Below are 12,145 nucleotides of genomic sequence, written 5' to 3'. Positions count from 1 at the left end.
AAATAAAATGTCAGTTGGGTCCAGGTAATGCCACAACACCTGGTATCAGAGATAATACCCTCCGTATTATTTGCTAGTCAACTTTGCATAAATCAGAGAACATTTCAAGATATTGCGATTGATCTCCTCAGTCAATTACTGTGTTCAAAAATCCCCAAAGCAAAGAGCTTTAAAAGGGGGGGGGGTGCAAGGCAGAGCCAAGATGGCTGCTTCCAGAGCTCTTGGCCCACAGACAGTGGGGGGTTGGAGTTGCTAATCAGAAGAGGATTGCAGTGATCTCTTTGCTGGCACTGAGACTGGATTCTCTTGCTCTGCCTATGCTTGGATCTGGATAGCAGTTCTGGGTAGCAGTCCTGGGGCAAGGAGTGCTGGTGTGGTGGATCTTGTGGTGGCAGTGGAGAGGGAATCCCTTTCCCAGTTCCAAGGCAGAATAGAGTGCTTGTAGTCACTCATAGGCAAGAGCATAGGCCATAAGAGTAAACACCTGTCCTTTGATCATACCTTATCGAAAGAATCGAAAATGTATAGATCCATAGAAGTATCTCTGAAAACAGCTGCACAACACCCCTGAAGCTTGGGACAATACACCCTCCATACTGGAAGCAGAGCCCTACCTTAACAAAGAGTTAAGAAGTCAGGTAATTGTCTGGGAACATGAGCAAATGGCGGAAAAAAACTCAGAATATAGAATCTTACTTTGGTGACAAAGAAGACTAAAACACACACTCAGAAGAAGACAATAAAGTCAAAGCTCCAACATCCAAAGCCTCCAAGAAAAATATGAATTGGTCTCAGGCCATAGAAGAACTCAAAAAGGATTTTGAAAAGCAAGAAAGAGAAGCAAAGGAAAAATTGGGAAGAGAAATGAGAGTGATGCAAGAAAATCATGAAAAACAAGTCAACAGCTTGCTATAGGAGACTCAAAAAAAAAAAATACTGAAGTAAATAATACCTTAAAAATAGACTAATCCAAATGACAAGAGGTCCAAAAAGCCAATGAGGAGAAGAATGCCTTAAAAATCAGAAGTGGCCAAATGGAAAAGGAGGTCCAAAAGCTCACTGAAGAAAATAATTCCTTAAAAATTAGAATGGAGGGGTGGAGCCAAGATGGCAGAGTGAAAGCAGTGACTTGCTTGAGCTGTCCCCCAAACCTCTCCAAATACCTGTAAAAAATGTTTCTAAACAAATTCTAAACCAGCAGAACCCACAAAAAGATAGAGTGAAATAAATTTCCAGCCCAAGACAGCCTGGAGGGTTGATCAGGAAGGTATATCACACCAGACAGAGAGAGGAACGCAGTTCAGGTAGGCACGCAGGCAAAACAGGCCTCAGTGAACCTGGAGCAGGCCTCAGAGGCCTACATGACTACACATGTATAACCTGTATTGAGTTGTTTGCCTTCTCAATGAGGGTGGGTGGGGAGGGAGGAAGGGAGAAAATTTGGAACCCAAAATTTTAAAAACAAAAGTTAAAAAAAAATTGTTTTCACATACAACTGGGAAATAAGATATACAGGAAATGGGGTATAGATTTCTATCCTGCCCTACAGGAAAACTTAAGGGAAAGGGGATAAGAGAAGCGGGGGGAGAGGCAGAAGGGAGGGCAGATCAGGAGAAGTGGTATTCAGAATGCATGCCATCTTAGGGTGGGGGGAGGAACAAGATGGGGAGAAAATTTGGAACTCAAATTTGTGTGGAAGTGAATGTTGAAAACTAAAAATAAATTAATTTAAAAAAAATTTTTAAATATAAAAAAAGAAAAGGGGTGACAAACAATCCCTTGCTCCCCTACCAATTACCATTCCAGAACCCTGAAGAAGAGGGAATATCTCTAACAGATATGAGATAGAAATTGTTCTATATACAAATGGAAGACCAGGAAATCATCTCTGCTACTACCATACCACCACTTAAAGTGGACATGGATTTTGAGGACTGAAGCATTCCATTCCTGTATTTGGGCCTCTTAAGATGTTGGTTGGCTATACAAAGTATTCCAATTAATATTATAGGTTTTATTGTGGGAGGGGGATGCTATCTTGGAGAGGCCTTTGGCAATAAATGTAAGAACACACAGAGACATCAAGAGTGATGACTGCCTCTTAATTCACTTGTATAATTTTATTTTGAAAAGAACATGTAAAATTAGTTCAGAAGGGAAGATAGGACTTCTGGACTTGAGGTTCTAAAATAATCAAAAGAATAAGGTATGTCTGTAAAAGATTGCAGCACAAGAAATAGTATAGGGTGGAGATGAAAAATTATCTCTATAAAATGATGGCTAAAGTTTTGGGAGTTAGTAATGTTGCTTCAATAAAAAATTTCCAACAAAGAAAGGAAGAGAGCATGGCATTACAATTGAACCTTCTTCTTCAGGTTAGCCATACTGTGAAAACTCCATTGGCAAAGCTAGCCATGACAGTAAAGGATAATAATTGACAACATTTGCTATTTAAGATGGCATTATCTTGGTGAGAGTACTGAGCACCTTGAATTCAGTTCAATGATTATTAAGTACTCACTGTAAGATTGTGACTTCCATATACCCTCCCTCCCTGCCCCACATGGGAGACTTCCATCTCCCACTGCACCTGTTTTCTTAATCTCCAGTCTCCTATGAAAAGGAAAGGTAAAATGAGAACCTCAATTGGAACAGTTACCTTCAATTTCTTGTTAAAAATATGCCTTGAAGGAAGGCAGAATGGGGCTGAACTGGAGAACAGGTTCCATCTGGCCAGAACAATGCAACTTCCACTTCCTACTACACCAACCTCCAGCCTCCTATGAGGAAGAGAACATTCTGCTATAACCTGGCCCCATGGTCAAGAGGAAGAAGAAAGTTAGTTGGGAGTGAGACATCTATCTTCTACTGTTCTAGTTGTCTTCCATCTCCTGTCTACTTTGTATCCCTGGGAGAAAAAAAAGTGAAACTTCTGACCATGTATCTTCCATTTCACACTGTGTGTATCTCCTGGGTGATAGGAACATCAAGGGTATAATCATTTGTGTGTAGCTGATGTGGAATAGAGTAGGTCATAGACAATAAGTAGGTTAAGCAACTGATTGGTTAGAGTGTTTGAAGGAGAGACATTATGTATATTGATTTCCTCAAGTAAGAGGGCAGGAGTTGGGGAGAAGAGAAAAATTATGAGCCAGATACTAAACTTGTTGAGGAAGGAAGGAGAGTGACCCAAAGGTCTACAGACAACAGTTACCAGGACTTTGATTGGGTAGAAGATATGAATTATATAATTTTCAAAAGAAGAGAGGTTACTGAGTGATAGAGGTAGAGGAGAACCTAGAAGTAGCAATGGGTAACAAGGATTCTTCCAATTTCCCTTCCTCAACCAGTAAGCTGAGAAGAATAAATAAAGATGCATTCAGAATGAAGATTGAGCAGGGACACTGTGTCGTCAGGGTTGGGTCAGGTTTCAGTAAAAACTAGATGGAAGGAATAGGAAAGGAAGAAACTTCGGATAAAGAGAACATTGTTGCCAATAGAACAGGCAGTCCAGAGGGCACAGTGGAAGGAGTAGGTGACATTTGATTGGGACTTTAGGGTGGGAAGGGTGAAAGGGATGGGAATAAGGAATAGGGTTTGGATGATGACTTATAGAGATGCAGAATCACTGGGATATGTAGGATATGACCAGGTGTAAAAGTGTTTATCACTGAGTGAAAGGAGCCATTCCTCTTCCAAGAGGAGGCTAAAGATCAGGTTAAAGACAACCATTAAAAAAAATGTGATTGCCATTGGGGCAGTTAGGTGGCACAGTGGATTAGAGCACTGGCCCTGAAGTCAGGAGGACCTGAGTTCAAATCCAGCCTCAGACACATAACACTAGCTTTGTGACTCTGGGAAAGTCACTTAACCCTAATTGCCTAAAAATAAAAAAAAGACAACCATAACATGAAATGGATGGCAGAAGTGGTCAGATAATCTGAAGGGAGTTCCTATATCATTACTGCTCTTCCCTATAAAGGCTAAAGTTTAGTTAGGAGACAGAACAGCAGGAGATGGAAGCTGACTCTGCATAGTAAGATATAGACATCTCCCTCCCCACTGACTTTCCTATCCCTCATCCCTCAAGGGACCAATACAGTCAGGAGATGACAGGCTTGAGGACAAAGAAAAGGTTGTTTGACTCCACATGAGGAGTGGGAGATCAAGCAGGCAGCAGGAGTTGGAAGCTGCCTTAGGCTAGCACAAATGCAAGTCTCACCACAAGGCCCTGATAGCCTTCCCTCAGAGGACGCATGAAGCAGGAGATAGAGGAAGCACAGTCAGAGGAAGGTCTCATTTTATTTGAATGAGTGAAGAGCTATATTTTGAAATAAGGACAGAAAGCTAGTATAAACCCAGAATATGGAAGACCTTGATTGTCAGACTAAGGGGATTGTATTTAATTAAAAAACAATAGAAATTTCCACCAAAGATAGTAACATTAAAGTACTCAGTTAATTGCAGCTCCTCCCACCTCAGGAATAAAGAGGAGAAGGAGAAGGGAGAGAAAAAGGAGGAAGAAGAAAAGAAGAAGAAGAAAGAGGAGAAGGAGGAGGAAGAGGAGGGGGAGAAGCAGGAGCAGGAAGAAAGGAAGGAAGGAACAAAGGAAGGAAGGAAGGAAGGAAGGAAGGAAAGAAGAAAAATGCTATAAGCTCAGGATCTGAGCTAGCACTTAAGGAGCTCTAGTGTCATTTCCACAGTTTATTTCAGAACTGTGAGAGGGATCAAGATACAGACTACATGATTCTAGTTCCAGGCTTAAACCAATGATGATGAGGTTGATTTCAGAAAAAGCATGGGAAGATCTACATGAACTAATGTGAAGTGAAGTGAGCAGAAGCAAGGGATCATCATACATGATAATAGCAATATTGTAATAATAATAAATTGTGAAAAGTTTAGCTGCTCTGATCAATACAATGATCCAAGATGATTCCAAAAGACTCATGAAAAAATTCTATCCACCTCCAGAGAACTGTTGAACTCTGAGTGCAAATTGAAATATAATTTTCACTTTATTTTTCTTGCTTTTTTGTGATCCGGCTAATACAGAACTATGTTTTGCATGACTTCACATGTATAATTGATATCTTTGCTTGCCTCCTCAATGAGTAGAGGAGTGGCAGGAAGGAGGAATAAAATTTGGAACTCAATTTTTTTATAAATACATAATAAATGTATTTTGAAAGAAAAAAAACATTGAAGGACCTTTTAAAAAAAATGCCAATGCCAATATGGTTTCCAGTAACAGCATTTTTATCAGACTAGCTAGATAGTCCTCTAACAAAAAGGCACTGAAGAAAATGATACACAGGACAAGAAAGTTACAATAGGGATGAGACTTTGAAATGGCAGAATCATGCCTGGGAAGGCTAGATCAAAGAAATTCCTGGATGCTGAGAGATCCTGTGAAGACAGGGGCAACTTTTAAGCATGAAGTATTCTAGGATGAAAATTTGCCAAAGGAATCATAGGATCACAGAATGTATGGTTAAGGGAATCTTAGAAAAGTAGCTCAATATCTTTGTTTTACAGATGAAGATACCGAGGTAGAAAGTTTAAGTGACCTTCCCAAAGACAATAGAATTTTTAAGTAGCATTGCCTGGACTCAAACCAAGGTGAATTACTTCCAAATTCAGGCCTCTTTCAATTGCTCCAGGCTGGTGCTGAAACCAAAGTTTAATTTTACCTAAAACCCATCCTACACAGAGACCTTAATATAGCTTGAATCAAATGCCTGTGAAAAATAAAATTACAATTTAAACACACATACACACAATTGCAACTAGGGAGAAAAAAAGGAAGGAAGGAAGAAAAGAACTGCATCATCTTCTCAATAGAGTGGTTTTCAGAACCTCTTGACTTCTGATTGCTGTTCTCCCAAAGGAGAATTTCCACTCAGACCAATTCCTTCTTCCAGTAATCATTCTCTAAGCCTTTATTTCTTTCCTTTTTCCCTGAAGTACCAAGCACTCTAATGCAAAATTCTGAAGGTGCCATTCTATATACTCCCCATCCAAATGGCTTCAGTGTCAATTTAAAGCCTGCAAATATTGTGCAGCATATACTCAGCAGTCACAAAGCAGGTAGATTTCTATGATCTTCCCCATTTCCTTCACTGTTCCCATCTCTAGACTATCAGAGTTTGGCAGGTAATTAAGGCTATTCTGACTCTAAAGTTTTCAAGGTTATTTATCAAATGTCTCCAAAATTGCTCAGTGTCTATGACATTATATCACTCTACAATTTTAGCATGTAAACATGACTTGTAAATTAATTTTATGTTAAATTGAACATGTAAGGGGGCCAATTAAATGTGGCATAGCAATGTAGTTAAGTCAAGAATGTCAAAAAATGGAGCTATATGATGCACAACATCAGAGTTAGTGATGAATTTAATTATTATTTAGAAAAATCTACATTAGTGTATACAGAATCCTTAGCTACTGGATTAGAAGAGAATTCAAGAATTTCATAGCATCATAGATCTAGAGAGGCCACTGAGTGTATCTACTACAACACTCTCATTTTACACATGTGGAAAATAAGGCACAGGAAATGTATTATGTGAATTGCATTGGAAAACAACATGAATAATTTTCAGGGTCAGGATTTGAACCCAAGTCCTTTGACTTCAATCAGCACTCTCTCCATTGTATTTTCCACTCTCTCCTTTTCTATGGCAATTGACAGTCATTTAATGAATAAGAAGTGGATGATACTTGATATCCAATGCCTAGGACAGGGTACAGAGTGTCTGAGTCTGGTATCTCACTAACTCCTGTTAGTCATCTCAGGATAGCCTAACTCCTAGGTCCATGTTCTTGTTGCCAATAAAAATGTGATATTTGAAACAATTCAGAAAAGGATATAACCACCACAGAAGGATGAATCCACAATCTGATCTGGCTTGTCAGTCATATGGACCTTGAGAAAGTTGTATCACAAAGCACAGAGTAAAATTAAAAGTGAAAGATTATTCACCAGTCTCATAGAGTATATTATGTTTTGATGTTTTAAGCATTAACTTCCAGAAAGTACAATATGGGTAATGAGTTATCATATCATGTTTTAAGTATTTTACCAAGGTATAATTATGAGTTTTGAGTTTTAGACATTTCTTTACTAATACAGGAAATAAATAGCTTCCCTATATCTGGTCTGCTTTGTATACTATCTTTTCAGAATGGGAATTGTTAATTTCTTTTTTGAGGAGATCCTACTTGTAAGAAATTCTTAAGCCCTCCCCTCTTCTGAATTTCCCTATTATCCTCAATGGCACCACCAGTCACTCAGTCACCTGATCTCACAATCTTCTCTTCATCTTCAACTCCTCCCTCCTTCTCTCCCTGTAGTCAACCTATTGCACAATATCTATCACAAGTGACCCTTTCTCTCCATTTACACAGCCACCACCCTGGTGTATGGTTTCATCCTCTCATACCTGGCATATTGCAATAGCTTTCTCTTGGCCTCAAGTGTTTCTCCTCTGTCTTCAATTACCAAAGTGGTTTTCCTAAAATACAATCTGATCATGTCACTCCCTACCTCCATAAACGCCAGTAGCCCTGTATGCCCCCTAGATACAAACTATTTTGCTCAACACTTAAAGTCCTTCACAACCTGGCCCCACACTACCTTTTCAGTCTTCTTACACTTATTACCTGATATGTACTCTTCACCACAATTGCACTGGCATATGTGTTACTCCTGGAAGATGGCACTTCATCTCCTGACTCTGCCTTTTATTCTCTGGAATGCTCCCCCTCCTCACTGTCTGGCTTTCCTGGCTTCGTTCAAGACTCAGCTCAATTCCCTTCTGAAGAAGATATTTCTGGGTAACCCCTACTACCAGTGCCTTCCCTCTGAAATGACTTTGCATCTACTCTGTGTATATTTCACATGTAGATAGTTGTCTGCATTTTGCCTCCTTTAGTATAATCTTTGCTTCCTAAGGGAAGGGACTATGTTTGTTTGTTTGTTTGTTTGTTTTTAACTTTTCTTTGTATCCTCAGAACTTAACATAGGGCCTGACACATAATAAGTGTTTAATAAATGTTTATTTACTAATTGACTAAATTTTATTTTAAAGTACTTTCCCTGGGGTTCTGGTATGCTAGAGTAATGAGCTAGAGAATACAAGAAAAGCCTGAATGCCCTCTGTGGGATCACTCTTTCCTAGGATGTGAACATGATATGGCTCAGTCTAAGGCTCCTTAGTAGGAGAGGGTACCCTACTCAATGGGGCTCAGGTTCTCAATCCTTTTTAATACAATATAGACTCTCTCTCTCTCTCCCTCTTTATTTATGGACAAGGGGCACAGGAAACCAAACATTAACTTCTGTTCCAATGCTCCCTCATCAAGTGGCCCATCAGAAAGTCAGAGTATGGGTAAATCTACACACATGCTCCATGAGGTAGCCACTATTGTATTTTATTGTTGTTATTTTTGTTGTTGAGTCATTTTTTAGTCTTGTATGACTCTTCATGATCCCTCTGGGGGTTCTCTTAAAAAATGCTGGAGTAGTTTGTAATTTCATTCTCCTGCTCATTTTACAGATGAGGAAACTGAGGCAAACAGGGTTAAGTGACTTACCCAGGGTCACACAGCTACTGACTGAGGCTGGATTTGAACTCAGGTCTTCCTGTCTCCAGGTTCAGAGCTGGATAGCAACATACCTCTGTCAATTAGGAAATCAGTCAACAAAATTTTGCCAGTCACCATACTAAGCACTGGGCACCTAGGTAGCTCAATGAATCAAATGCTTAGCCCGGAGTCAGACTCATCTTCGTGAGTTCAAATCTGGCCTCAGACACTTACTAGCTATGTGATCTTGGGCAAGTCAACTAACCTTATTTGTTACTCATCTGTAAAATGAGCTAGAGAAGTAATGGCAAACCACTCCAGTATCTTTGCCAAGAAATGTGGTTGTGAAGAGTCAGATACAACTAAAAAGCCTGAACAACTATTATGAGGTAATTAAACGGGATAATGATGAAGTGCTTGATTTGGACTCAGAAAGACCTGAGTTAAAATCTGGCCTAAGACATACAAGCTGTATGACTAAAAAGTCACTGAGCCACTCAACCTCAGTTTCCTCTTCTATAAAATGGGAAAAAAATAATAGTACCTATATCAAAAGACTATTGTGAGAATAAAGTGATATATTTATAAAATGCTTTGCAAACCTTAAAGTGCTATATAAATGCTAGGGGTCTTCCTTTCTCCTTTACTGAGCAATAATCAGATGTTTAGCTTACAAGTGAAAATTATATCCCTTAGACTAATAATATTTAAAAGAACAGATAGAAATAATTCTAGCCTGGTACCCCTCCTCAAGCTTCTGACCTCAACCTCCTGCTTCCCTCCCACCCCAAGCAAAAACTAAAGTCTTCTTTGGAGAAAGGTGGGAAAAGAGGGTAGATGTCTATTCTACCTCCTTTTGAGCCACACAACAACAGAAACAACACCCCCATGCTTCATGTCAGGGACAGTCTTGCTGCACATGATTAGCAATAGCTCCATTGCTTCATCCCATCATGACAGGAGAGCAGATACACTTAAAAAATATTCTGCCTCTAGAATAAGGACTGCACTTTCCATCTCTCAGGGTCCTGGAGGTATTGAACCTTTCATAGTTTTGATACCCTGAGTCTCAGGATTTCTATAGACTTGCTTAGGATCCTTGGACAGCTTATGGAAATGCATGCTGAACAAAGGATCTCCCTAAGTTTCAGATATACAGTAGTGACCTCTGTCTGAACTGAACCAGTGGAATTCCCTTACCCATCTTTATGTGTTGTACAGCCCCCCATGCCAAATCAGTACTGTCAAATTCAAATAGAAATGAGGCCAATAAAACGTACATATGGATCCCTGCAGTAGCATATTGACTTAGAAAGACACATAATAACATTATGTATGTTCTATTGTGATTTTATTTATTTTTGTTAAATGTTTCCCAATTACATTTTAATCTGGTTCTGTCTTCATACTCAGGAGTATTTGACACCTCCATAAACCACTGGATAATATGGCTCAGTGCCTGGCACATAGTCAGCATTTAATAAATGCTTGCTGAATTAATTTGACTCTTGTGTAAGATCCAATTGCTGAGCCATTTCCTAAACAAGGAACACAATTTCAGAGAAAAAGTAGACCCTTGGGTTGGTTCTATGAGGCCCCTACCCACATTAGACTCATGATGTTACTCTTGATGTTAGGAACTCCCTAAAGAACCAGTCAGTCATCTGGTTGAAGAGGGACTTTATCAGGACTTCCCTGTTTTAAAGTCATTGGTTATAAAAAAAAAATTGATAGCAAATTAATTTCAGGTACACATACATACACCATACACATACATACATAAATACTTGTATATGCATACACAAATGTGTGTGTGTGCAAAAAAAGTTGGTCATAGAGATTAGCTGTGTGTGTGTGTGTACACACACATATACATATACAAATATGTATATAATGTATATACATACATATATACATATACTTTGTTTTAGGGTTTTTTGGTTTTGTATTTGTTTTAGGATATCAGCTTTTCATTGATCTTTGGAATCTTGGAAACAGAATTGGGCTAAACTGCTTAATAGCAGATAGTGGGAAATATTTTTTAAAAAACTAGATATAATGAAGAAAATTGGAGTTAATTAATCCTCCTTTAAGCTAGTAACCATTTGATTAGAAATTGATTTACTTCCTTATTTATTGGGATTTTTGATTTAATTATTTTAAATTTTTAAATTCTAAAAATCTTTTTAAAATTCTTATGCACTGTTAGAGATATAGAATTGAATGGTAGAATAGGATATGTAAATTTTTAAATTGCACTGATTATTTGTATTTGTTTAAACCCCATAGATAACTCTGCATTTATGGGTACTAAAGGGTTGCAAAATTAACTTTTTTTTATGGGGGTGGGAACTAGACAGTCATTTCATCAATACAGAGAGTTCCCAATGGGTAAATACCTCTATAAACTCAGACTGGCACCTTCTGTAATTTATAATCTCAGAGAATTGTCTGGGGTCACTGAGCAGTTAGTTGACTTCCTCAGGATCACATAGCCAATATATGTTTATGGTACAACTTGAACCCAGGTCTTCTTAATTCCAAGGCCAGTTTCCTATACATTATGCCATACTGCCTCTTTACTAAAATTTTAAGATAACTTTTTTCCATTATAAATATTTCTATAAGTTTTATCACTTAGAATTAGAATGACCAAGTACTTTTCCAAATCCAATCCTATTATATTTAATACATTGTTTTTGAGCTATGATTTCTGGAACAAAAGCCAATGTCAAGGAGAGAAATTGTTTTTACCAGTCTCATGATAAATGTCTTTGGGTTTCTGGTAAATAATTTTAGCTCAAATAAAATTGCTACTTAAAAATATAAAAAACAGCTTCCTCCCACTTACGCTTTTTTGCCACTTTGGTAAGGTTCTTTTTGCTACTTTAAGTTATGATTCTCAATGCCTTGATGTTCCTATAGTCCTGGAATTTAGACCCTCTACAAAAAATATCTCTCTCATGGATATGAGTCCCCTTCAATGTGGTTCATGTAGCACATCTAGCTCTTTGAGAGATAGTCAATAAATATTTATTGTGCCTACTATGTGTCAGGGGATTAAAAAAAAAAAGAGGCAAAAGGCAGTCAGTACCTGCCCTTGAGGAACTCAAATTCTAATGGGAGATAAAACAAATAATCAAATATGTACAAATAAGCTATATACAGGAAAAATAGGGGGAAATAATCAAAGAAGGGGAAAGCATTAGAATTAAGAGGGGTTGGGAAAAGCTTCCTATGGAAGATGGAATTTAAGTTGGGACTTAATAGAAAACAGAAGGTGGAAATGAAAAGGGAGAGTATATCTGGCATTGGGAACAGCCAGAGAAAATGTCCAGAACTAAGAAATGGAGTATCTTCTTCCCAACTCTCCTTCATGGAATAGCAAGGAGGCCAGTGTCAATGGATCAAAGAGTACCTGGTGGGCAGTTAGGTGTAAGAAAACTGGAAAAGTAGGAGGGATCAGATAATGAGGGGCTTTTAACACCAGAGGATCCTGGAGGCAATGAGGAGCCACTGGAGTTTATTGAGCCAGGTTAGACTTGTGCTTTAA

Source organism: Vombatus ursinus, unplaced genomic scaffold (assembly GCF_900497805.2).
Source record: "Vombatus ursinus unplaced genomic scaffold, bare-nosed wombat genome assembly UNPS02014812.1, whole genome shotgun sequence".
In the NCBI taxonomy this organism is placed as follows: Eukaryota; Metazoa; Chordata; class Mammalia; order Diprotodontia; family Vombatidae; genus Vombatus; species Vombatus ursinus.
The sequence above is the reverse complement of the archived record's forward strand: the minus strand, read 5'-3'. Positions refer to the sequence as shown.